This window comes from Oryx dammah, unplaced genomic scaffold (genome assembly GCF_014754425.2).
Source record: "Oryx dammah isolate SB20612 unplaced genomic scaffold, SCBI_Odam_1.1 HiC_scaffold_20, whole genome shotgun sequence".
In the NCBI taxonomy this organism is placed as follows: domain Eukaryota; kingdom Metazoa; phylum Chordata; class Mammalia; order Artiodactyla; family Bovidae; genus Oryx; species Oryx dammah.
Window position 1 is genome coordinate 21,826,649 of NW_024070204.1, and position 27,818 is coordinate 21,854,466.

The 27,818-nt window shown below is 37.3% G+C and overlaps 1 long non-coding RNA gene across 1 annotated transcript; it reads right to left on the reverse strand.

Moving 5' to 3' along the window:
* Positions 1-4,653: 4,653 nt before the first annotated feature.
* On the reverse strand, positions 4,654-27,611 carry LOC120879477. The gene is made up of 4 exons (XR_005724797.1): positions 27,531-27,611; positions 19,369-19,372; positions 15,886-15,893; positions 4,654-4,665 (listed from the first exon to the last, which is right to left on the reverse strand). It is a non-coding gene; the product is annotated as an uncharacterized LOC120879477 (long non-coding RNA).
* Positions 27,612-27,818: the final 207 nt, after the last annotated feature.

A 27,818-nucleotide genomic window follows, 5' to 3' on the forward strand; every position in this document is an offset into this window, starting at 1 on the left:
CAGTTATGCCAGAGAAATTTTATTATTTTCCTCAGATATTAGAAATTAAGCAGTTAAAAATAACTAATAATATGGAAAAATTTTCATATAGCAAATAATGAAATTGAGATAGCATTCATATATAATTTCTAAACTTAAGATTAAACAAGGGCTGCTCTAAAATATTTCATAAATTTCTATTTGAAAAGCAACAGAGTAAATTATAATATTTTTATACTTTTTTGCTAAGTTGCTTTGGTCGTGTCCAACTCTTTGCAACACTATGAACTGTAGCCCATCAGGCTACCCTGTCCATGTAAGAATACTGGAGTGAGTTGCCATGCCCTTCTCCAGGGAATCATCTCCGACCCAAGGATTGAACCAGCATTTCTTGCATCTCCTGCACTGACAGGTGGGTTCTTTACCACTAGCACCACTCAGGAAATCCCTTTTCATTTTTTCATAAGTAAACTTCTTACATATAAATTTATGGTAGTGGTTGTCTCAGTTATAAGAGGAGGGAAACACCACTGGGAATAGGTAATTCACAAGTCAATTTTATCACCAAGATTTTATTTTTTTCATTAAAATAAAATTGATAATTTCTAAAAACATATGCAAAGGGAAAGCATATTCCATCCCCTTTTTTTAATTTGAGGTATGCTTTTCTTACAATGCTGTGTTCATCTCTGCTGTACAATGAAGTGAATTAGCTGTATATATACATATATCCCCTCCCTCTTCTACCTCCCTCCCACTCCTCTAGGTCATCACAGAGCATCCAGCTGAGCTTCCTGGGCTTTATAGCATGTTCCCACTAACTATTTTACATATGATGGTGTATATATATATCAATCCCAATCTCCGAATTCACCCTACTGCCCTCCCTACCCTGCCATGTCCACATGTCTGCTCTCTCTGTCTGTGTCTCTATTCCTGCCCTGCAAATAAGTTCGTCTGTATCATTTTTCTAATTTCCACATATGTGGAAACCATATTCCTTCAAGATAGGCAAGATTGTAAAATGACCCCAAGGATCCTTGCCCTAGTATAATCCTCTCTCTCTGAGGGCAGACAGACTTTGAGAACATGATAGGAAACCACTTCCATGATTATGTTGTATGACAAAGGAATTCTGAAGATAAAATTAAGGTTGTTAATCAGTTAAGTATAAGTTAATCAAGAAGGGTATCAGCTTTACTTAGTTTAGTCGCTCATTCATGTCTGACTCTTTCCAACCCTATGGATCCACTACATCTCACCAGGCTCCTCTGTCCATGGAATTTTCCTGGCAATGATACTGGAGTGGGTTGCCATTTCCTCTTCCAGGGATCAGCCACAGTAACCATGACCTAATTGGTTGAGCCCATTAAAAGGGAGGGACTGGATGATACAAAGATGATTTCCTGCTGTTCTTGAAGGCTAGTCACCAGGAGTTCCACAGCTGCTGCAAGGTACTGAATTCTGCCAACCATGTGAGCGTGAAAGAGGATTTCAAACTTAAGATGAGACCGAAGCAGAGCTGCCATCTGGAATACAGACCTGTGAGGTCTTGAGCAGAAGATCACAGAAATTATAAAATAATAAGTATATATTACTTTAAGATACTGTTTGTAGTAATGTGTTATGTAGATGGACAAAAGTAATACATTATTTATAAGCAGAAATACCAATGTTACTGAGTGGAGAAATCTCTCTGGTCTGTGATAACAGTTTGCTTTTAACTGGTTATATGGCCTTAGGCAAGTGATTTAATGTTTCCAGCCCTAAAGGAGTGTTTTTATAATAAAAGTATCCAAATCCCTTAAATTTTAAAGATTTATCCTGTACTCTAAGAGTTACCAAGGAAAAAAAAGAGAAAGAGAGAATTATTTTGCCATGTTTAAGGAAGGCAGGCACTTTCCAAGTATCAATTAGCAGATTAATTAATTAACATATTGGAACATTAATTATTTTATTAACCAAGATGGTAGTAAATTAATTTAATTATTATGTGCTTTAGAAAACATTTCTTCAATATTTGCCACACAGATAGATGGCATCAGTTCAGTTCCGTTCAGTCACTCAGTCGTGTCCGACTCTTTGCGACCCCATGAATCGCAGCACGCCAGGCTTGTCCATCACCAACTCCCGGAGTTCACTCAGATTCACGTCCATCAAGTCAGTGATGCCATCCAGCCATCTCATCCTCTATCGTTCCCTTCTCCTCCTGCCCCCAATCCCTCCCAGCATCAGAGTCTTTTCCAATGAGTCAGCTCTTCTCATGAGGTGGCCAAAGTACTGGAGCTTCAGCTTTAGTATCATTCCTTCCAAAGAAATCCCAGGGTTGATCTCCTTCAGAATGGACTGGTTGGATCTCCTTGCAGTCCAAGGGACTCTCAAGAGTCTTCTCCAACACCACAGTTCAAAAGCTTCAATTCCTCGGTGCTCAGCCTTCTTCACAGTCCAATTCTCACATCCATACATGACTACTGGAAAAACTCTAGCCTTGACTAGACGGACTTTAGTAGGCAAAGTAATGTCTCTGCTTTTGAATATGCTATCTAGGTTGATCATAGCTTTCCTTCCAAGGAGTAAGTGTCTTTTAATTTCATGGCTGCAGTCACCATCTGCAGTGATGGCATAGATACAGTTAAAAATAAGCAGTCACTCTATTTTTATTGTGATTACTTAGTGTGGAAAATACATTGTATGAATGCCAAACAAGCAGAGACTGGAACAGATTTTCCTGATAAAAGGAGAGCTAAACTGAGACTGACTGAAGATATCTTACAAAATCAAAACTGGTCTTGGAAAGAATGAGGGTTTCTTCAGGCCAAGAGAAGGCAATATGCAAAGGTCTAGCATTGTGAATGAATTTGGTAAGAGTAAGAAATCACTATTCCATTTGACTTGAGCAAACAGCTCAAATGGAAGAGTGCTTATATGAGACACAGGGTAAAGCAAAAAACAAAAAACAAACAAACAAAAAAAACTAAGTATTATAGGAGGCCTGGTAAATTATTTTAAGGAATGTAGGTGTTACCATAAACAATATCAATATTTTATGTGTTATTCTGGCACGTTTTATTTTCTTTAGTGAAATCTAAACTCTCTATGTTAGGGAGAATATTAGTGGATTTTAAACCTCTATATTAATACAAGATAATAAGGTGTACTATAATATGGCTTCAAATAAATAGGCAATAATACCAAGATGTTGAAAAATAGATATGAATCTAATAATCTCTATATAAAGAGATGTGTCCTAGAATGAAGTCAATGAGAAGCAGTGGGAAAGGGGAAGAAAACATGAATTAAGAGAATAATCAGGAGAAAAATAGACAGGAATTGATGACAAAAATGATAGTTACAGAATAATCAAGACAACAGGAGAGAATGGAGTAATTCCTAGCTTATTTAAACTTACCTATATGTCAAAAATTAGAAAAGGATAAGCAGCTTTAGAATAAAAAGATTGTTTCCACTGATTAGAACATGCTGAATAAGAGGTGCCTTGGGAACATTTAAAATCAGAGCTTTTCAGAACTTTTACATAGGATACACAGTCTGTCAGCAATTTCCTTAGTATTTCCCCAGGAAAGGATATAAGATTGAATGATTTAGGGCTTCTAACAATGCTAGGCTCTCCAGCACACCCAAAGTTGGGACTTAATGGCTTGAGTGAAGATGAGCAGGAGGGTAAAGGAAGAATGTGTACTTTTACGGTCACTGCCAGTCCTAAAGGATATCAACGCTGAATGTTCACTGGAAAGACTGATACTGAAGCTGAAGCTCCAATACTTTGGCCAACCTATGTGAAAAGCCAGCTCATTGAAAAAGACCCTGATGCTGGGAAAGATTGAGGGCAGGAGGACAAGCAGGCAGCAGAGGATGAGATGGTTGGATGGCATCACCAATTTAATGGACATGAATCTCATCAAACTCTGGGAGATAGTGAAGGACATGGGAGCCTGGTGTGCTGCAATCCATGGGGTCACAAAGAGTTGGACACAACTTGGCAACTGAACAACAACAACAAATGGCCACTGCACCCCTACACTGACTTATCATTTACATGCCTGGAGGTTAAAACATTTAATTCAGCCTTTACTAAGAGTTCATTAAGTAGGATCAAAATATGTTATTTATTTTTAAATTTTTATTATGGGCACAAGACTTGTCAGCAGTTTTGCACAGACCTAAGACTTAAGTTTTGATGAAACACTGGGAAAGAATTTGACTTCTTGAGTAAAACAGAAAGTGAAAACATGGGAAATGCTTGACAGATTTAAGTATGTGATCATTATATCAGATGAAAAATGTTTTCTTTATCTGTTGCTGAAGAGTAAACCTTCCAGAAACAGTAAATTAAACAACCATGGAGGGACTTTCCTGGTGGTCCAGTGTCTATGACTCCGAGGTCCCAATGCAGGGGGTCCAGGTTACATCCCTGCTCAGGGATCTAGATCCCACTTGCTGTAACTAAGAGTTCACATGCCGGAACTAAGACCCAGAATAGCCAAATAAATACATTTTAAAAATAAAATTTTAAAAAATGCAACTTTTTTTCAAAATATATCAGTAACTTAGAAAGGGATCTGGGGTTCTTTCTGATTGATCTTCTAGGGTGATTGGGAAAAGCGTTTCCATGTCCATAGTGGCTTCTTCACTCACCTGCTGGAAGCTTGGTGTCCCCAGACTCCCCTCTTATCCACATGGTGTCTGGTATTCCATGACCTCTCATGGACTCTGGGCTTCTCACCGCTTGGTGTTCTCAGTTTAGTCATACTTCATATATAGAACCCGTTCCTTCAAAAGCTAGCACTGAGAAAGAAAAACTAATTCACAGAAGTTTAAGATATAAGTTTATAGAATAAAATATATACATGCTTATGGAGTTTTATATAAGCAAAGTATATACAGGTTTCACCTGTTAATTGAAAGAATTTCTAGGATATTTTTGAAAGCTGAAATGACTTAAAGCAAAGAATTTACACATCTTGCTAATGAGTGCACAGAAGAAACAGAGATAAAGCATAGATGCTCATGGACACAATTCAAAGTTATGACATCTTGATACTGAGATACTAAGTACAATTCCCCAGAAGTACCTTGAAGTTGCCACTCTCACAGCTCGGCGTTGGCACTGGCTCTCTAACTGCTCTCTGCAAAGCAAACCCTGAACATAATTTTCACTTTCTGCCTTTTCTCATAAAAACAAAAATTTCTCCTTGGATTTCTTTTGTTAATGAAGAGTTATCAATGGAAGTCGTTTGTAAAGGCAAAGTGGCATAAAGCAAACTCCACCCACAGATGAGGGATTCTTGTATATCTATTTTCAGAGTCTGGGACTCTAATCATTTTGAATAATCAACCAGAGAAGATGAAAAGTGAAAACCCTTTAAAAAAACAAAAACATACTTTACTATCAAACACTGCTATTCAAAATTAATATCAGCATCCAAAATGGTGTCAAGGTTAAAATGCAGAGAAACATTTATAAATGGCAGGGGCTTGGGGTGCAAAATGGTTATATAATATACAGCTAGATAAGTGAATTTTGAGGCTGATCCACAAGGACTAAGTTTTTTACCTAAGCTTTGCCTCATTCCTCATATACTACGAATTTCTCCATGGGGATTGGCCAACTATAGTTTAACCTACTTCCTTTAGTCAGAATGATCAATGACAGTGTCTGCTAATTGATGAGCTGGAGCTGGTGTGTAAACAGACATGTCCTGAATAATCTAGTGCTTACATGCCATACTTCCTCTACTGCTTAGCTTTGGTGCTATACCTGGGCTTTGCTTTTTTGTTATTTTATTTGACTTCGTCACAGATGACAAAACTCAAATTTCTCTTCATTTGCATTCACTAAAAGTAAATTATAATTTATTTCAGGGGAGTGATTTCCTTTATAAAATTGATAACAGAAAATCCTTCATTTCTTTAAAAGTGACAGTATCTTAGCTGTGTTAAAACTCAGTGATATGAGGGAGATTTACATACACAGTGGAAGTCATTATTTCTCCAAGGTTATCTCGATGATAGCTGCTTTTTTGTTCCCTGGCAACAATACCACCGCCCCCCAAAGTGCTACTGAAAACACTTTAAGTATTAAATAAACTGTTAACCATTGTTCTATAGCTGATTTCTGGGTGCTCTCATCTGAATTGGCAGGTTGCATGATATCATCTATATGAAATCCTGCTGAAGGATCACTAATAATAATTTATCATATTGCTCTTTTTCTCATTATTGCAGCTTGTTATCTGTGGCCATAAACACATGCACACATTCTTATAGTCTATCGCAAACTGTAAAGCAAAACATTTCATAAATATGCAGGTGCTTTGTAATATTAAATGCCCCATCAATGATGCAAGTATGTAACCAAGAGCAAGCTGAGCTCTTTCAATTCTCAAAAGCTCCTCTGTTTTATGAGGAAATGAAAGTGGAATCATAAGAAGATACTGAGTACTAATATATGCAGTCGACTCTTTCTATTTACATGTTTTTAAGCTATGCTAACATATGATCAAGTGTAAATACCACAGTGTATTTTTTGTTTCTTATTCTTGCAAAAACTATATACCTGAATTTTCTATACTAAAAATGAAAATGTATCTATGCATTTTCAGAAGTTAAACACATATCCTTCAAAAAGTACTGATGACTTGTTATTTCCATAGTCCCAGATGGGTTTCATTATATCCTAAATTTGTTATGCAATATACAATTATTAAGATTTCCATTAGCAGATGTTCTAGATCTCAGGATTGGGAGAATAATAAGTCAAATCTTTAGCATTAAATAGATCAGTCTAGTTAAAGGACTAGAATTACAAAACCTCACCACCTTCCACACCAACATCACCAATATTTTCTTAATCCCTATACTTGCTGCTTATTCATCGTGATACTTATTCTCATCTATCCCCACAATAAAATATTACACACATATGTACTTGATTATTGCCTGCACATAGCCACCTAACTTTCATGAAATTTAATATGAAGTTGAAAATCAGAACTAATATTCAGTTTCCCCTAAATTAAGTGTTCAATAAACCCAAACAAATAGTTTCCTCTGATGAAACTATGCTATCAGACCTTCCACTAATTATTGAGAGATGGTAACAAAATCTATATCCCTAAAAAGATGCAGTCTTCAATAGTTTTAATTTGGGCATCATCAGAAGGAGGAATATCACTTTATTCTGTTTTTATTTTTCAGATAACAGAGAAATAACCATATTCATCCATATGGAACTTCATAACCTAATTTCATTTTTATATGATGCAAGTGAAACATGAAACATTTATGTAACATTAAATGGATATGCTATTGAAGCCATATACAAATAAAGAAGATGAAGTGTTTTTATAGTACACTATGGAAAAATTTTACTTAAAATTGGGTTCTAAAATTAAGTTCTGCAATGACCTAGCAAATCACTTCTGTATAGCCATGGCACCATAGTCATTTATAGACAGAATTACTGGTAAGTTTTAAAACTTTTGCAACTTTAGTTATTACTTGCCCATGTAATTTGGATACTATTTTACGTATACTATCTTTCCTAGCCATATAAGTTTGTAAGTTTGTTTCAAGGCTCATCAGGTCTAACTCTGAAAGCGGTCCATTGATGATGGGAAAACACATTTAAAACAAATAATCCAAATTAGGTATGGAGACAAAAGGCCCTCAAATTTGTTGGTAAACAATCCTCTATGGTCTTTTGTGTTTCTGTATGTCTTTGTGAGTAGAGTCAGCACCTGGCTTTGGTTTTGGTGCTAACTATCATTTCAAAGGAGTGGCGGCTGCACAGGTGCAGGGGAGCCGAGAGGAGCTACTCCACGTTCAAGGTCAGGAGGGGTGGCCATGAGGAGATACCCCTCGTTCAAGGTAAGGAGCAGCGGCTGTGCTCTTCTGGAGCGGCCGTGAAGTGACACCCCATGTCCAAGGTAAGAGAAACCCAAGTAAGATGGCAGGAGTTGCGAGAGAACATCAGAGGGCAGACACAGTGAAACCATAATCACAGATAGTCAATCTGATCACATGGACCACAGCCTTGTCTAACTCAATGAAACTAAGCCATACCATGTGGGGCCACCTAAGACGGGAGGGTCATGGTGGAGAGGTCTGAAAGGATGTGGTCCACTGGAGAAGGGAATGGAAAACCACTTCAGTATTCTTGCCTTGAGAATCCCATGAACAGTATGAGAAGGCAAAATAATAGGATACTGAAAGAGGAACTCCCCAGGTCAGTAGGTCCCAATATGCTACTGGAGATCAGTGGAGAAATAACTCCAGAGAGAATGAAGGGACGGGGCCAAAGCAAAAACAATACCCAGTTGTGGATGTGACTGGTGATAGAAGCAAGGTCTGATGCTGTAAAGGAGCAATACTGCATAGGAACCTAGAATGTCAGGTCCATGAATCAAGGCAAATAGGAAGTGGTCAAACAGGAGATGGCAAGAGTGAACGTTGACATTCTAGGAATCAGCAAACTAAAACGGACTGGAATGGATGAATTTAACTCAGATGACCATTATATCTACTACTGTGGGCAGGAATCCCTTAGAAGAAGTGAAGTGGCCATCATGGTAAACAAATGAGTCTGAAATGCAGTACTTGGATGCGATCTCAAAAATGACAGAATGATCTCTGTACGTTTCCAAGGCAAACCATTCAGTATCACAGTAATCCAAGCCTATGCCCCAACCAGTAATGCTGAAGAAGCTGAAGTTGAATGGTTCTATGAAGACCTACAAGACCTTTTAGAACTAACACCCAAAAAAGATGTCCTTTTCATTATAGGGGACTGCAATGCAAAAGTAGGAAGTCAAGAAACAAATTTGCCTGGAGTAACAGGAAAATTTGGCCTTGGAGTATGGAATGAAGCATGGGAAAGGCTAATAGAGTTTTGCCAAGAGAACACACTGGTCATAGCAAACACTCACTTCCAACAACACAAGAGAAGACTCTACACATGGACATCACCAGATGGTCAACATTAAAATAAGACTGATTATATTCTTTGCAGCCAAAGTTGGAGAAGCTCTATACAGTCAGCAAAAACAAGACAGGGAGCTGACTGTTGTTCAGATCATGAACTCCATATTGCGAAATTCAGACTTAAAATGAAGAAAGTAGGGAAAACCGCTAGCTATTCAGGTATGACCTAAATCAAATCCCTTAAGATTATACAGTGGAAGTGAGAAATAGATTTAAGGGACTAGATCTGATAGAGTGCCTGATGAACTATGGATGGAGGTTCATGACACTGTACAGGAGACAGGGATCAAGACCATCCCCATGGAAAAGAAATGCAAAAAAGCAAAATGGCTGTCTGGGGAGGCCTTACAAATAGCTGTGAAAAGAAGAGAGGTGAAAAGCAAAGGAGAAAAGGAAAGATTTAAGCATCTGAATGCAGAGTTCCAAATAAGAACAAAGAAGGATAAAAAAAGCCTTCCTCAGCAATCAATGCAAAGAAATAGAGGAAAACAACAGAATGAGAAAGATTAGAGATCTCAAGAAAATTAGAGACACCAAGGGAAAATTTCATGCAAAGATGGGCTCAATAAAGGACAGAAATGGTATGGACCTAATAGAAGTAGAAGATATTAAGAAGAGGTGGGAAGAATACACAGAAGAACTGTGCAAAAAAGATCTCCACAACCCAGATAATCATGATGCTGTGATCACTAACCTAGAGCCAGACATCCTGGAATGCGAAGTCAAGTGGGACTTATGAAGTATCACTACGAACAAAGCTAATGGAAGTGAAGGAATTCCAGTTGAGCTATTTCAAACTCTAAAAAGATAATGCTGTGGAAGTGCTGCACTGAATATGCCAGCAAATTTGGAAAACTCAGCAGTGGCCACAGGACTGGAAAAGGTCAGTTGTCATTCCAATCCCAAAGAAAGGCAATGCCAAAGAATGCTCAAACACAATTGCACTAATCTCACAGACTAGTAAAGTGATTCTCAAAATTTTATAAGCCAGGCTTCAGAAATACGTGAATAGTGAACTTCCAGTTGTTCAAGCTGGTTTTAGAAAAGGCAGAGGAACCAGAGATCAAATTTCCAACATCTGCTGCGTCATGGAAAAATCAAGAGAGTTCCAGAAAAACATCTATCTTTGCTTTATTGACTATGCCAAAGCCTTTGACTGTGTGGATCATAATAAACTGGAAAATACTGAAAGAGATGGGAATACCAGATCACCTGACCTGCCTCTTGAGAAACTTATATGCAGGTCAAAGAGCAATGGTTAGAACTGGAACTGGAACAACAGACTGATTCCAAATAGGAAAAGGAGTACGTCAAGGCTGTATATTGTCACCCTGCTTATTTAACTTCTATGCAGAGAACATCATGAGAAACGCTGGGCTGAAAGAAGCACAAGCTGGAATCAAGATTGCCAGGAGAAATATTAATAACCTCAGATATGCAGATGACACCACCCTTATGGCAGAAAGTGAAGAGGAACTAAAAAGCCTCTTGATGAAAGTGAAAGAGGAGCGTGAAAAGTTTGGCTCAAAGCTCAACATTCAGAAAATGAAGATCATGGCATCTGGTCCCATCACTTCGTGGGAAGTAGATGAGGGAACAGTGTAAGCAGTGTCAGACTTTATTTTTGGGGCTTCCAAAATCACTGCAGATGGTGAATGCAGCCATGAAATTAAAAGATGCTTACTCCTTGGAAGCAAAGTTATGACCAACCTAGATAACATATTAAAATGCAGAGACATTACTTTTCCTACAAAGGTCCGTCAAGGCTATGGTTTTTCCAGTGATCATGTATGGATGTGAGATTTGGACTGTGAAAAAAGCTGAGCTCTTAAGATTTGATGCTTTTGAACTGTGGTGTTGGAAAAGACTCTTGAGAGTCCATTGGACTGCAAGGAGATCCAACCAGTCTATTCTAAAGGAGACCAGTCCTGGGTATTCACTGGAAGTACTGATGCTGAAGTTGAAATTCCAATACTTTGGCCACCTCATGTGAAGAGTTGACTCATTGGCAAAAACTCTGATGCTGGGAGGAATTGGGGGCTGGAGGAGAAGGGGATGACAGAGGGTGAGATGGCTGGATGGCATCACCAACTCCATAGACATGAGTTTGAGTAAATCCAGGAGTTGGTGATAGACAGGGAGGGCTGGCATGCTGCAATTCATGGGGTTGCAAAGTGTCAGACCCGACTGAGTGACTGAACTGTACAGACTGATCATTTCAAAGATGTGATCACAGTGAACAACCTTGATAGATAGATATACTGTTCCCCAACAGAGCAAGTAGCAGGTTTATTTATTACCAAAACAAATAAAGATAATTTCTCTTTTGGAGGAAGATTCAGACAGGCTAACCGCCCCTCACTACATGGGAAATAGATGGGGAAACAGTGGAAACTGTGTCAGAATTTATGTTTATGGGCTCCAAAATCACTGCAGATGGTGATTGCAGCCATGAAATTAAAAGATGCTTACTCCTTGGAAGAAAAGTTATGACTAACTTAGATAGCATATTGAAAAGCAGAGACATTACTTTGCCAACAAAGGTCCGTCTAGACAAGGCTATGGTTTTTCCAGTGGTCATATATGGATGCGAGAATTGGACTGTGAAGAAAGCTGAGCGCCGAAGAATTTATTCTTTTGAACTGTGGTGTTGGAGAAGATCCTTGAGAGTCCCCTGGACTGCAAGGAGATCCAACAAGTCCATTCTAAAGGAGATCAACCCTGGGTGTTCTTTGGAAGGCATGATGGTAAAGCTGAAACTCCAGTACTTTGGCCACCTCATGTGAAGAGCTGACTCATTGGAAAAGACTCTGATGCTGGGAGAGATTGCAGGTACGAAGAAAAGGGGACAACGGAGGATGAGATGGCTGGATGGCATCACCGACTCGATGGACGTGAGTTTGAGTGAACTCCGTGAGATGGTGATGGACAGGCATGCCTGGCATGCTGCGATTCATGGGGTCGCAGAGAGTCGGACACGACTGAGCGACTGAACTGAACTGAATAGCCTATGATTATTACTTTATATGTCAAGTTGCCTGGGCCACAGGGTGCCTAGCTATTTGGTCACAACTGTTCCAGACGTGTGTGTGAGGGTGCTTGTGGGTGAGATTTCATTTTAGTCAGCATGTTGCCCTCCTTAATGTCTATTACCTTCTTCATTCAATCAGTTGAAGGCCTGGTTAGGATAAAAATACAGCTTTTTCTGCAAGGAAGAGCAAATTCCTTCTGCTTAAAAGCCTTCAAACTGAGGCCTTGTTTTTATTTGCCTGCCTTTGACTTAAACTGAAACCTTGGCTTTTCTTGAATCTTGAGCCTGGCAGCTTTCAGAGTGGAACTGTAACACTGGCTCTCCTGGTTCCACAGCTTGCCTCCATAGTCGTGTGAGACAGTTCATTATGATAAATCATAAATCTGTCTCTCAGAACCAATGCGAAATATATATACATATATGTGTGTGTGAGTGTTTGTATACAAATAAAAATATACATATTTATTTTATTATAAATAAAATATTTATTGTATATAAATATATAGTAATATATATGTATGTGTATATATATATATATATATTTCTTATTGGTTCTGTTTTTCCAGGATGTCCTGAAAAATACATCGCTCATTATAAATATTTTCCCTAAACTTGGGATTTCTCTCCTGAAATTCTCTTCAGTATACTGTACAGGTATCCTTTGATACTTTTCATGTCTCCATCAGAGAAACAGAACTTAAAGAACTAATAGGAATGCTGATACTGTATCTACTGCTCCTGCAGCACATAACAAAGTTATTTGTGTCTGACCTAGGAGAACCATGTCCTCTGGCAGTCTTCATGGTATTGTAGAAAGTTAACTTGCTAGTTTTTGGGTATGGAAAATGATTCTTTTATAACTCTTGACAAAATTCTAGTTAGAATGTTGACTTCATAATATTAAGAAAAATACAGTACCCATTTCCAAGTTTATGTACATATATATATATATATATATGCATCATTGCTATTTTGCAACCAAGAGTTTTACATTTAAATGTTGATATTTTGTGTATCATATCTATAACTTACATTACAATGATCATGCAACCTATATTGACATCAAAAGATAAATACACTTATAATTCCATTTCTCATTGGACAGTATATCAATTTGAGAAAATTTGCCCTCTCAGCTACTTTTTATTAATTAATTATGTTTCACCTCTATGTACAAGGCTCTCTGAGTACAAAAGAAGTAAGACTATAATAGTCATAATATTTCCTGCTTTCATACCTGACACAGCTGTGGTGGGCAAAAGGCAACAGGGAATTAGGGAATCGAAAATATGGTAGTGTTTTAACTCTATTTAGTAGCAATCTTAGAAGAAACGGCCAAGATACTTGCTAATGGGGATCCTTTTTTAAACTTTATTTTAATATAACTTTTTGGCAGTTTTAGATTTACCTAATTATTGTAAATAGAGTATAGATAGTTCCTGCATAATCAACACCCAGTTATTCCTCTTATAATCATTTAAATAATTATGGTAAATTTTCACAATGAATGAAACAATATTACAACTAAAATATATAGTCTGTTCAAATTTCCTCAACTTTTTCTTCTTTTTCTTGTTGCTGCTCTAGGATTCTATCCAGGATACCACATCACATTATATTTAATAGCCATGTGTTCTTAGTCTCCTCTTGTTTGTGAAAATTTCTCAGACTTTTTTGGTTTTGATAACCTGGATGACTAGTAGATTCAGTTCAGTTCAGTTCAGTCACCCAGTCATGTCTAACTCTTTGCGACCCCATGAACTGCAGCACACCAGGCCTGCCTGTCCATCACCCACTTCTGGAGTCTATCCAAACCCATGTCCATTGAGTCAGTGATGCCATCCAACCATCTCATCCTCTGTCATCCCCTTCTCCTCCTGCCCTCAATCTTTCCTAGCATCTTTGTCTTTTTATTTTATTTTTTTATTTAAAGAAATTTATTTATTTTTTAATTAAATTTTTATTTTTACTTTATCTTATTTTACAATACTGTATTGGTTTTGCCATACATTGACAGGAATACACCACGGGTGTACATGCATTCCCATATATGAACCCCCCTCCCACCTCCCTCCCCATAACATCTCTCTGGGTCATCCCCGTGCACCAGCCCCAAGCATCCTGTATCCTGCATCAGACATAGACTGGAGATTCGTTTCTTACATGATAGTATACATGTTTCAATGCTATTCTCCCAAATCATCCCACCCTCTCCCTCTCCCTCAGAGTCCAAAAGTCTGCTCTACACATCTGTGTCTCTTTTGCTGTCTCGCATACAGGGTCATCATTGCCATCTTTCTAAATTCCATATATATGTGTTAGTATACTGTATTGGCATTTTTCTTTCTGGCTTACTTCACCAAAAAATTACTAGAGCTAATCAATGAATATAGTAAGTTGCAGGATATAAAATCAACACAGAGAAATCCCTTGCATTCCTATATACTAATAATGAGAAAGTAGAAAAAGAAATTAAAGAAACAATTCCATTCACCATTGCAATGAAAAGAATAAAATACTTAGGAATATATCCACCTAGAGAAACTAAAGACCTATATATAGAAAATTATAAAACACTGATGAAAGAAGTCAAAGAGGACACTAATAGATGGAGAAATATACCGTGTTCATGGATCAGAAGAATCAATATAGTGAAAATGAGTATACTACGCAAAGCAATCTACAAATTCAATGCAATCCTTATCAAGCTACCAGTGATATTTTTCACAGAACTAGAACAAATAATTTCAAGATTTGTATGGAAATACAAAAACCTTGAATAGCTAAAGCAATCTTGAGAAAGAAGAATGGAACTGGAGGAATCAACTTGCCTGACTTCAGGTTCTACTACAAAGCTACTGTCATCAAGACAGTATGGTACTGACAAAAAGACAGAAACATAGATCAATGGAACAAAATAGAAAGCTCAGAGATAAATCCACACACAAATGGACACCTTATCTTCGACAAAAGAGGCAAGAATATACAATGGAGTAAAGACAATCTCTTTAACAAGTGGTGCTGGGAAAACTGGTCAACCACTTGTAAAAGAATGAAACTAGATCACTTTCTAACACCACACACAAAAATAAACTCAAAGTGGATTAAAGATCTAAATGTAAGACAAGAAACTATAAAACTCCTAGAGGAGAACATAGGCAAAACTTTGTCTTTTTATCTGAGTCACTCTTCACATCAGGTTGCCAAAATTTTGGAGTTTCAGCTTCAACATCAGTCTTTCCAGTGAACCCCCAAGACTGATCTCCTTTAGGATAGACTGGTTGGATCTCCTTGCAGTCCAAGGGACTCTCAAGAGTCTTCTCCAACACCACAGTTCAAAACCATCAATTCTTCAGCACTCAGCTTTCTTTAGAGTCCAACTCTCACATCCATACATGAACACTGGAAAACCATAGCCTTGACTAGATGGACCTTTGTTGGCAAAGTAATGTCTTTGCTTTTTAATATGCTGTCTGGATTGGTCATACCTTTCCTTCCAAGGAGTAAACATTTTTAATTTCATGAATGCAATCACCATCTGCAGTGATTTTAGAGCCCAGAAAAATAAAGTCAGCCACTGTTTCTGCTGTTTCCCCGTCTATTTCCCATGAAGTGATGCAACCAGATGCCATGATCTTAGTTTTCTGAATGCTGAGCTTTAAGCCAACTTTTTCACTCTCCTATTTCACTTTCATAAGAGGCCCTTTAGTTCTTCTTCACTTTCTGTCATAAGGGTGGTGCCATCTGCAGATCTGAGGTTATTGATACTTCTCCCATCAATCTTGATTCCAGCTTGTGCTTCATCCAGCCTAGCATTTCTCCATGATGAATTCTGCATATAAGTTAACTAAGCAGGGTGACAATATACTTACTCCTTTTCCTATTTGGAACCAATCTGTTGTTCCATGTCCAGTTCTAACTGTTGTTTCCTGACCTGCAGACAGGTTTCTCAAGAGGCAGGTCAGGTGGTCTGGTATTCCCATCTCTTTCAGAATATTCCACAGTTTATTGTGGTCCAGACAGTCAAAGGCTTTGATTAGTAGATTACTGATAAAATATTCCCAAACTGGAACTTGTCTATGTAAAGTTAATCATGAGTAAAACATAGAAAAGTCCCAATTTGAGGATATTTTATCAATAATCTACTAGTCATACAGATTATCAAAACCAAGAAAAGTCCATAGCTGCAGAAGACACAGGTTTGATCCCTGGGTGGGGAAGATCCCCCAAAGAAAGGGATGGCAACCCACTCTAGTATTCTTGCCTGGAGAATCCCATAGACAGAGCAGACTGGCGGGCTACAGTCTATTGGGTCAAAAAGGAACACAACTGAACCAACTTCGCACACACACACGCCACAAGTGTATTAATGTCCATTTGAAGATATCAGGTTCTAAACACTGGAACCTGTAAATGTTATCTTATAAAAAAAAAAGATCCTTACAGACATGACTATGTAAGGATCTTGACATGTGGAGATTATCCCAAATATCTTTTATTGACAAGAAAAGCTCAAAAAATGCATTAACAAATAAAATGATTAGGTTTTGAATAATATCCAGAGTGAGCTAATTTATTTTTAAAAAGTAGATGCTTATAATATTTAAGCAAAATAGAGATGATAAATATAAAATACACGAGAGTGAGTGGGAAGAAAAGGAGAGGAATTGGAATATAAATTGTGTTTGTATTCAGGAAAACATATTTTATGTATATATAAATATATTTCAGAAAGACACTCATAATAAATAGATAGTGAAACAGAATGATAAACAGTTGTTGTGATATGTGCTGTGTGCTGCCATTTCCTACTCCAGGGGATCTTCCCTACCCAGAGATCAAACCCATGTCTCCTGCATTGCTGGTATATTCTTTAACACTGAGTCACCTGGGAAGCCCTTATTGCAATAAGGGGAAGCCCTTATGAGGCAATTATTGCTCTAGAAGTTTGGGCGACAATGATAAAGAAATAATGAAAATAAAGGTTTTTGGAAACAGATCTTTAACTAATTTATGATTTCTTCTTGTTCATGGTAACTTTTCTATAAATGTTTGTCCATCATTTTTCTATCTCTTATTACATAATTAGTTAAAAATAAAAGAAGCCAACTTCAAACTAGTTATTCAATATGATGAACTGTGTTGGGAGGCAGGGTTTAATGATTACCTATGTGTGCTATTTTTGTCATTTTTCATTTATCTAAATAAAACAAACAAAAAGAAGAAAAGAAATAAAATAAGACTTGCTATGTTTTATTTTTATTCGAGATGTTCCTTCTTTTTACCCTGTCTATAGGTCAGCTTTCCAAGTTTGCAATGACAAGAATCAGAAATCTTTCTCGACACATCATGCACCTGATGAAATTCATTGGAAAGTAATGATCCTTAATTTTAATGAGTGGCTTTTTACTTTTCATGGACCAACCATAAATCATAAATTAAAAGCTACAAGGTAACATCTGAAAGAAGCACTCCATTTAACTTGTGAAACCTGAATTGAATAAAAAATATCTCCTTGGAAAAAAAACATGCTGCAACAACACTATAAAACTGCATTTTTGAGTAGACATATTCACTTAAATATACCATGAATCAAATTTTCTCATTCAACAAAAAATGAACAAAAAATTGACTGATTGATGAGTGGAAGGAGGGGAGAGTTAATGTAACTAAATGATGATTTTAATTGATCTGTTTAGCAAGTTCATTCAAGCTAAAACCTCACATCTGTGGAGAGACACAACAGATTATTTAATGACTATTGCTTAAAACAATTATGTATGAAATATTACTCAATAGTATGTTTTTATTAAAAATTTTTCAGAGTGAGCTCTGCATATCTGCCTTGTATGTGTGTGCTCAGATGCTTAGTCCTGTCTCTCTGTGGCCCCATGGAGCCCACCAGTTTCCTCTGTCCATGAAGTTGGCAGGTGGATTTTTTACCACTGCACCATCTGGGAAGTCCTACATATCAGCCTGCTGCTGCTGCTAAGTCACTTCAGTCTTGTCCGACTCTGTGCAACCCCATAGATGGCAGCCCACCAGGCTCCCCATTCCCTGGGATTCTCTAGGCAAGAACACTGGAGTGGGTTGCCATTTCCTTCTCCAATGCATGAAAGTGAAAAGTGAAAGTGAAGTCACTCAGTCATGTCTGACTCTTAGCATAGATATGACATAATTATTTACCCTTTTCATAAAAATATTTTATGTTCCTTTTATATCACTGAACTACCTTCTACAAAAGAGTGGCATGTGTCTCTGCTTTGACTAAAAGCATTATTACCCATTCAACCTTGTCTGTCTAGTATTGAACTTTTAGAGGAATATATCTATATTCCTATTATATGAATAATAATATATACATGGCTTATTACTTGATTATTTCATAAAAGGGATTTTCAAATTTACTTAACTCAAAACTACTCTCAGTCTGAAAATGAGTGAATGGAACTCAAGCAAACTAAATTGTTTTCCCAGGCTTCTTATTCACAGAGCTAACATGTACATAGAATGAATTCCAAGTCTAATCTTCCTTTCTCACATTCATTTTTCTTCATTGGGTCAAAACTTTTTACTGAGTGGATTGTATATGCCAGGGACAGTCACTGTTGTGGGGACACACAGAAAACAAGTCACTTGTTCATTATTGTTATATTCTGTGGGAGGTAAAGAAATAATCAAAAGTCAATTATTTCACAAAGTGTCAAAATTTGAGGAAAAGTTAGTTACACTAATGTGAAAGAAGATAATGGGGGGCCTGGGTGGAGGCACCTTCTTTACAATGGGAGTCAGGAGAAGACTCTCTTATGAACATATGAGTTAAGATCAAGTGCAGAAAAACAGCCACCCTTGTGAAGATTCTGGAATGGTTCATGCAGATACAGGTAATACAAACAAACCTCTTCCAGGAACACAAGTTGAGTGACTGTAACTAGAGTATAGTGAGCAGGTGTGTGCAGGGAAAAGAATCTGATCATGAAACCTCTGTATACCTCCCCAGGGAGTATGGACCTCATTGAAGTAGTCACATTTTAGAAATGACTATAAGATGATAAAAGTGAAAAACAGGAGGAACAATTAGATAGCTATTATTTTTACTCTCATGAGACAATAAACTGCTCTTTTAGAAATGGAAATGATTGTAAAATATAAAGACTACAGAATAGATAAAAATAAGACTATTGTATTAAAAAAAAAGATTGTTTCCAAGTATCTTAAGCTGAATGTTGAAAGTCGCTCAGTTGTGTCTGACTCTTTGTGACCCCATGGACTATACAGTCCATAAATTTCTCCAGCCAGAATATTGGAGTGGGTAGACTTTCCCTTCTCCAGGGGAATCTTCCCAACCCAGGGACTGAACTCAAGTCTCCCACATTGCAGGCAGATTCTTTACCAGCTGAGCCACGAGGGAAGCTGAATGTTACTAAGATTAAATACTATGATTTGGGTATCTCTGAACAAGATGCGGCAAGTAAATAAAGGAAAGCATTTATTATAGTTTATGAAACAGAATGATACTCCATACTGGTATTTAATTAATGAAGAGGATATGTATGCTCAGAACATGTTTTTGTCTGTCATAATTCATTTTTAAAACTCAAGCTATATTTCAGGTATCATAAATATAGTTTTGTATTATTACTTATTTTGCAAACATAACTTTTATCTTTAGAATACTAAACAGGTAACATTGTGTTGGGCTTCCCTAGTAGGCCACCTGCAATGCAGGTGACACTGGTTTGATTCTTGAGATGGGAAGTTCCCCTGGGGAAGGGATTGGCTACCCACCTCAGTATCCTTGGGCTTCCTTGGTGGCTCAGATGATAAAGAATCTGCCTGCAATGTGGGAGGCCTGGGTTCTGTTCCTGGGCTGGGAAGATCCCCTGGAGGAGGGCATGGCAACCCATTCCAGGATTCTTGCCTGGAGAATCTCCATGGACAGAGGAGCCTGGTGGGGCTGTTGGTCCATGGGGTTGCAAAGAGTTAGACATGACTAAATGACTAAGCACAGGACAGCACTGTGATACATTACAGAGAAGTTGTTACATAGTCTTTGCAAAATGCAACTTTACAAAATGCATATTATTAGAATGGCTGCTGCTGCTGCTGCTGTTAAGTCGCTTCAGTCGCGTCTGACTCTGTGCAACCCCATAGACGGCCGCCCACCAGGCTCCCCCGTCCCTGGGATTCTCCAGGCAAGAACACTGGAGTGGGTCGCCATTTCCTTCTCCAATGCATGAAAGTGAAAAGTGAAAGTGAAGTTGCTCAGTCATGTTCGACTCTGTGCGACCCCATGGACTGCAGCCCACCAGGCTCCTCCGTCCATGGGATTTTCCAGGCAAGAGTACTGGAGTGGGGTGCCAGTGCCTTCTCCCTTAGAATGACTAACCTTTGATACATATATATAAAATTTACTTCTGGCTTCATGGACCATTATGAGTTATGTATTTATGTATCATGGTTACTGTACTGCTCTTCATTAATGTAATGATTATAACACTTTATGAATTACTCACAGTTTATAGGTACACATATGAAAATTATTGAGATACTTGCTCTCTTTGTATGTGTTTTAAATAATTAAAGTATGAGCATAAACATCCTATGGGTCATAATTTTGCCACATAATATAGTTTAGTACACTTTTAAATTCTGTTGAAAATGCTGAAACACAATTCATGAAAAATAGAGAATTTATTGGTTCACATGAATTACTTTTAAATCCATCTCATTTTTAAACATATTATTTGCCCTTTTTGAGTAACACTGCTCTTAATTTAAAATTTTACAGGTTATGGTGTACATTATGTTGTAAAATTTCAAAGTTTCAAATAATAACCAAAGCAGAAATTGGTTTTTAATTTTGGAAAATAAATCCAGTTATGAACACTTACTACTTAAGAATAAGTTTAAATTAATGTTTATTTCTAATAAATATATATTATATTGAAAGAAACTGGTTAAATCTGTTTTCATTTTTCTTAATTAATTATATTGGCTGCACAGATTTTTCAGCTACTCTAGAAGCTTTCATCTATTATAGGTGCAGAAACCCAGAGTTCTAAATTTCATGTATTTCATCTATTTAAAGGTCAAAATAAAATCTAATTAATAGTCTCTCAAATTCTTCCAAGGGTCACCAGAAATTTAACCCATAATTTTTCTCCATTCAGCTACATTTAGAAAAGTGGTTCCAAAGTGGAAGTTGCTGATTTCTTCTAATATGGCCTCAACTAAATTATTATATAATATATATCACAAACTAACATATTTAATACAAAATATCACTTTACATTCCTAAAACTCATTCAAAATTTAATCTTTTAAAAACCATATCAGTGGGTGTGGAGGAGAGAACTAGTTAGATAGCAAGAGTCAGGTCACCAAATCAAAATTTCTGAATGTATTAGTTGTACCATACGTAGACATACTCTGATTATCACAATCAAATTGAAAGTAACTTTTCACAACAATAAATGCAACATAAAAAATGTTGCATTTCATTTCTTGTATTGTAAGTAAGAATTATAGTACTTTTTCCTTTTATTTCTATATCTGCTGTTAAGTACTCTTCTACAACAAGGAAATTTTGAATTGATTAGGGACTTTCTCTGCAGTGAATAAGTTAGGTCAGTTTTAGAAAAATAACAATAGTAAACAAAATGTCTCTCCTTGGTGAATCATCTAAGTGGTGTGTTGCTGTGCTTCTGCTTCATTCAATGTGAAGGTTGTAAAGGACTTGTCAGCTTATATCTAGCCATGAAAAATTACCTTCTTCCTTTTCTTAAGTATCAGCCTGTGACAAATAGACAAAGCAAATCATTTTCCATTGAAATGTATTTGAGAATGATCCTATAGTTATTCAGAGAAGGACATGACAACGCATTCCAGTATTCTTGCCTGGAAAATCCAATGGACAGAGGAGCCGGGTGGGCTACCATTCATAGGGTCACAGAGTCAGACACAACTGAAGACTTAACATGCATGCACACTATAGTTACTCTCACTGCACATAAGTAGACTTGCCATTTTTATTCTCTTAAATCCTAGAGTATCTCCATATTATCAGTGATCTCCAGTAGCAAAGTCCTTCATGATTATCTAATCTTCGTGTTAACTCAGCCTATCTCATGGTGTATCACTTTCTTTTAAAGTGGTAGGACATACACCTCCAAAACTGCATTTTTATATTTATAGTAATAACAACCATCTATGAAATCTCTTCATCTATCCCCATGGTAATCTGGAGAATCCTCATTTATCATTTATATTTTCCCTCTCCTCTTGTTTCAAATTGATTTTTAAAAGCTCACATGTAATGGAGAATGCTGTTCAGTCATTTTATTTCCTGGTGACTGTGATTAGGCATACTATTTTCAAATTTATACTGAACAGTAGTTAATTATAATATGGAAGTTCATTAAACTTGCATCAGTTCAAATCACAGATGCAATTTAAAAGAGCAAATATTTTCTCCAGAAATTTAGATGACGTTTTATTTTGTTGTAAGGTGAGAAAATCGATGGGATGGGATTGATATTTTTGCATCTGAAGCTCTAGTTCTATAATGTATATACTCTCAAAGTAATTATCACTACTAACACCTGCAATAAGTGTAAGGTTGTACTGAAATAAAATGTGTCCTTTAACAGAGACAACAAGAGAATAACTAGTCATTGACAATAGAAGAGAGGTTCTGTGAAAGGGCAAAACCTTTGAGAAAGAGATAAAATGGGTTACAGGTGCTGAACAAAGAACAACCAAAAGGACAACAACAAATTTTAATATATGGAAAAAGTGACTGAAACATGGAAATCAAGATAGATAACATAGATTTCTTCATGAAGAGAAAAAAAGTTATTCAGGATGTGGCTTCTATCTAATTAAATAAAATTGTGTCATGTTGAAGGATATGGTATCGCAATGGCTTAAAAAAAACTTTTATGATTATGTTTATAATATCAATATATGAACATTTAATGTGAATACTTCTGTGTACTTTACTCATATTATTAAAATAAACTACAGAAGGAAAGTTAAATCTGTAAATTAGACACAATAGACATACAGTATTAGCTGACAGGGTGCTAAAGAAAGTAATTTTAGCATTATTTTTTAATGTATGTACCTAAACATTGTCATTCTTTTCTACCAGTGTAAGGTTATCATACTGTTATATATAAAGAATGGAAAGTCATTCTTGTTTACTAATAAAACAGATTATTTTTTATCAGTTAAGTTCATAAGTAATAATTTTTCAGTAATATAGTAACATTTAATAACTTTCAAATATATAGTTAATGATATAAAAATATAAGATTGATAACTGGGATTCATGTCATTTATATTTCCTCTAAAAGGTCTTAGTATGTCTTTATTTAGAAGGCTAAAGCAGTTATTTTAATAGGGTTCATATTTATATTTTACCATTATTTTCCATTTACCATTACATTTTACCACCATTTCACCATGTAAACTATTGTTTCCATGTCATGTTTATTTAGAGCAGACTTTCAAAAGAGATGTCATAAAAAACCTCATTAGAATTACAATAATATTTCAAAATATATTTATATCTGATTATAATAGCAAAGAATAGCATTTTTAAATGTTATATTATTCAGATAATTAGCTTAATTTTAGGGAAAAATAGAAATATCTCAGTGAAGAAAATATCATCTATAAACCTATTAACTTCATAATTTTAAACTTCTCTGTATAATCCCATGGACATTTATTGATGTGCTACAGTCCATGGGGTCAAGAAAAGCTGGACATGGTTTAGCTACTGAACAACAACAAATATAATTATTGTATTGGTTATCTATTGAAATATAATAAATCACTCAAACTTAAAATCACCAAACTTAGAAGCTGTGGCTCAAAACAGCTGTATATTATCTCACAGTATCTGTGGGTCAGGAATCCAGGAACAGCTATGCTGGGTGTTTGAGGTTCAGAATCTCCAAGGAAGATACGACCTAGGTATCAAGTGGTACTATAGTTGTACCAAAGCTCAGTTGGGGGAGGGAGGTTACTTTAAACATTGCTGACTTTTCTTTGTCTCAGCTGTGATTTCACTTGGAATTATTTCTATGAAATGACATTCTAACTTATATTGTTATTATTTATATGTTGTTCACTGTTGTTTAGTCACTTAGTTGTGTCTGACTCTTTTACAACACCATGGACTGTAAACTGCCAGGCTCCTCTGTACATGGGATTTCTCAGGCAAGAATATTTGAATGGGTTGCCATTTCCTTCTCCAGGGAATCTTCCCATCTCAGGGAGCGAACTTGCATCTCCTGCATTGGTGGGTGGATTCTTTACCACTGAGCCACCATGGAATCCTTAATATATATATATATATATATATGTATGTATGTGTGTGTGTGACTCATTTCTTCATTTATTGTAAGCAAATTTACTGGGCATGTAGTCAGTTCTGCCTTTTTTATTTAATAACTTGCATATGTTAGTAATGAAATATTTGATGAATGAATGCTCAGCTGGTATAAAACTCTCTCATTTAAATGATTACATGCAACTACAGATAAATAGATAACCAACAAGGGCCTACTGTATAGCTCAGAGAACTATATTCAATAAAATCTTTAAAAGAAAACCTTTAAGGGAAAAGACTCTGAAAATACAGATATGTATGAATGTATAACTGAGTCACTTTGCTATACACATGAAACTAATACAACATTGTAAATAAACTATACTTCAATAAAATAAATAATTTAAAAATGATTACTCTCTCTCTCTTCTCTCTCACTCATTCGTGACCCCATGGACTGTATAGTCCCTGGAATTCTCCAGGCCAGAATACAGAATACTGAAGTAGGTAGCCTTTCCCTTCTCCAGGGGATCTTCCCAACCCAGGGATTAAATCCAAGTCTGCCACATTGCAGGCATATTCTTTACCAACTGAGCTATGAAGGAAACCTATATATATACACAAACATGCACACACACACACACACACACACACCATTGATTTCCAGGTAAAGAGGGAGTTTTATTTCCCATTATTCATTCCTCAGAGCCTTTACTATAATCAATATGCAGTGCAGGAGACCGGGGTTCAATCCCTGAGTCAGGCTACCTACTCTAGTATTCTGGCCTGGAGAACACAGAGGAGCCTGGCAAGCTACAGTCCATAGGGTCACAGAGTTGGACATGACATACTAATTCAACAACAACAACAACAGTTACTATCGAATTAAAGGAAAATGAGGCCTGGACTTTTGAAGGATGTATAGAGGAAAATGAGTGTTTCATAGTATAAATGTGCCTCAAGCCTCCAAATATTTTAGGCTCAATAACATGTTTGATTCACCTTTAAAATTGTTATCATATAGAAAGTTATTTATCTGATATAAAAAAATACAAATATTTGATTCAGTTTGTCTTGTTCCTCTTTATAAAAATCAACACTTAAAACAGAAACTTTTGAATTCAAATATATTGCAAACTCATAATGCCATTTCAACACATATTACTTCACTGTGAATCCACTTATGGCTGAATTTGAAGTATATATTTGACAGCTGCTAGTCGAAATAAAAGCACTATTTTATTTTTAACCAGATGTCGATTTCATGTAATGTTTAAAATGCTTTTGGTATCTCTGTTTAAGAAAAAGGAAAGTTGCTGGGGAGGGTCTGTTCCACCCTCAGCCCCGCAGTCTTCAGAACGCCCCCTGACATGACTGAGGTCAGCCCCTGCGGACATTTGTAAAACAATCTATGAATCAAGTTGCTGTAATTATATGCTTGCTTCTGTCCTGTCCCACCTACGGTGGTGAATAATGACTTGAGTGTAACTGTTTTTGCCCTTAAAGCAGCCAGTGCACCACCTTGACCCAATGCCTCATGCAGACTTGAGGTAGTGACCTCACAGCTAATGATACCTCTGTATGCGAGACAGCAAAAGAGACACAGATATAAAGAACAGTCTTTTGGACTCTGTGGGAGAGGGAGAGGGTGGGATGATTTGGGAGAATGGCATTGAAACATGTATAATATCATATGAGAAACGAATCGCCAGTCCAGGTTCGATGCATGATACTGGATCCTTGGGGCTGGTGCACCCGGATGACCTAGAAAGATGGTATGGGGAGGGAGGTGGGAGAGGGGTTCAGGATTGGGAACACGTGTAAACCTGTGGCGGATTCATGTTGATGTATGGCAAAACCAATACAGTATTGTAAAGTAAAATAAAGTAAAAAAAAAACAAAAACATTTAAGCAGTGGGGGGTAACTTGTATATATTTTCTTCTTCAGTTCAACAACTGGAGTGAAATAGCTTTAACATGAATTTAAAGTAAAAATAAGAAGAATATTTAAGAAAAAAATGCAAAAGGTAACAGAAAAGACTGTGCTGAAAAGACTGTGCTCAAAGACTCCCTCATTTGAGCCTCACAGCACACACAGAGCCACTCACATAACTCACTTAACTTTTTGCTCTTCATGCTTTTCCATTGCTGTGGACGTCTTATTCTCTCAGTTTTGGGGACTTGGACTCTGGGCATAATATTTGGGGGCTCGTCCAGGATCCCCTTAACTGGGAAGAATAACACTCTCCCGGTAGAAGGGGTTTCCTCACTAGGAGGAAAGATATCTGAACACCGGTGTTAAGTCTGGTTAAGTCCAGTATAAGGCCAAGGCCCAGCATATGCACTGGAAGGCAGCTGGCTCTTGTTAGGCCTAATCAGAGGTGAATTAATCGTCCTAGCCAGTGTAAGACCGAGGCCCAGTGAGCGTGCTGGAAGGCAACTGGCAGCCAGCATAAGACCGGGGCCCAGCATTCGTGCTGGAAGGCAGCTGGTTCTGTGAGGGATTGGGAAGGAACGTCTCTCTCGATTCCAAATCTGGTGGGCAGTGGACGCCTTTCGGTGAGATAACATTGGGAAGCAAGACAACAGTAACCTGGGATAGACCTAGTTCTGTGTTTTCGGCCGATATTTGTTTGTCTTCTGTCTGTCGCCTTTCTTTGTGTGCCGGCGCCAATTTTTTTGTGTGTGTGTTCATTGTGAGCTCCGTCATGGGTCAAAGCTCTTCCACTCCTTTGTCTGTAATGACTGACCATGAAGATTGGGAGAGTCAGAAGAAGAAGCCGATACTCCAGGAATCCTCTTTATATCCTAGCCTGATTGGCTTAGACACTGAAATCTCACCTCCCCCATATATGCAGCCACCCTTGCCTGCGCAGGTACCTCAGGTGTTGTCTGTAGAACAAAGGAGGGACCCAGAACCCTCGGCTCTGCCATGGGAAGGGGGGCCGGCCCAAAGAACTCATGGAAGGACTCGAAGGGGCAGAGACTTGCTGAGGACAGAAGCTGGGAGGCTCCTTCAACCACCGTTCGGGCATTCCCTGTCTGGGTGGGGCCAGCAAATCCTGGTGGGGAGCGAACATACCAGTATTGGCCATTTTCTACGAGTGATTTATATAACTGGAAAACTCAAACCCCTTCTTTTTCTGAAAAAAAAAAAAAAAAAAACAAAAAAACAAAACCCAAGGTCTTATTGATCTCTTAGATTCTATCCTGTTTACTCACAATCCTACTTGGGATGATTGTCAGCAGCTGTTGCAGGTGTTCTTCACCACGGAGGAATGGGAGCGAATTCTATCGGAAGCATGAAAACATGTTCCAGGAGTGAATGGAAGATCCACCATGCAGCCCCACCTAATTGAGGAGGGGTTTCCTTTGATGCGACCGAACTGGGATTTTGAACACGCTGAAGGTAGGGAGTGTCTACGAGTGTATACGAGTGTACCGCAAGACTCTGATGGCTGG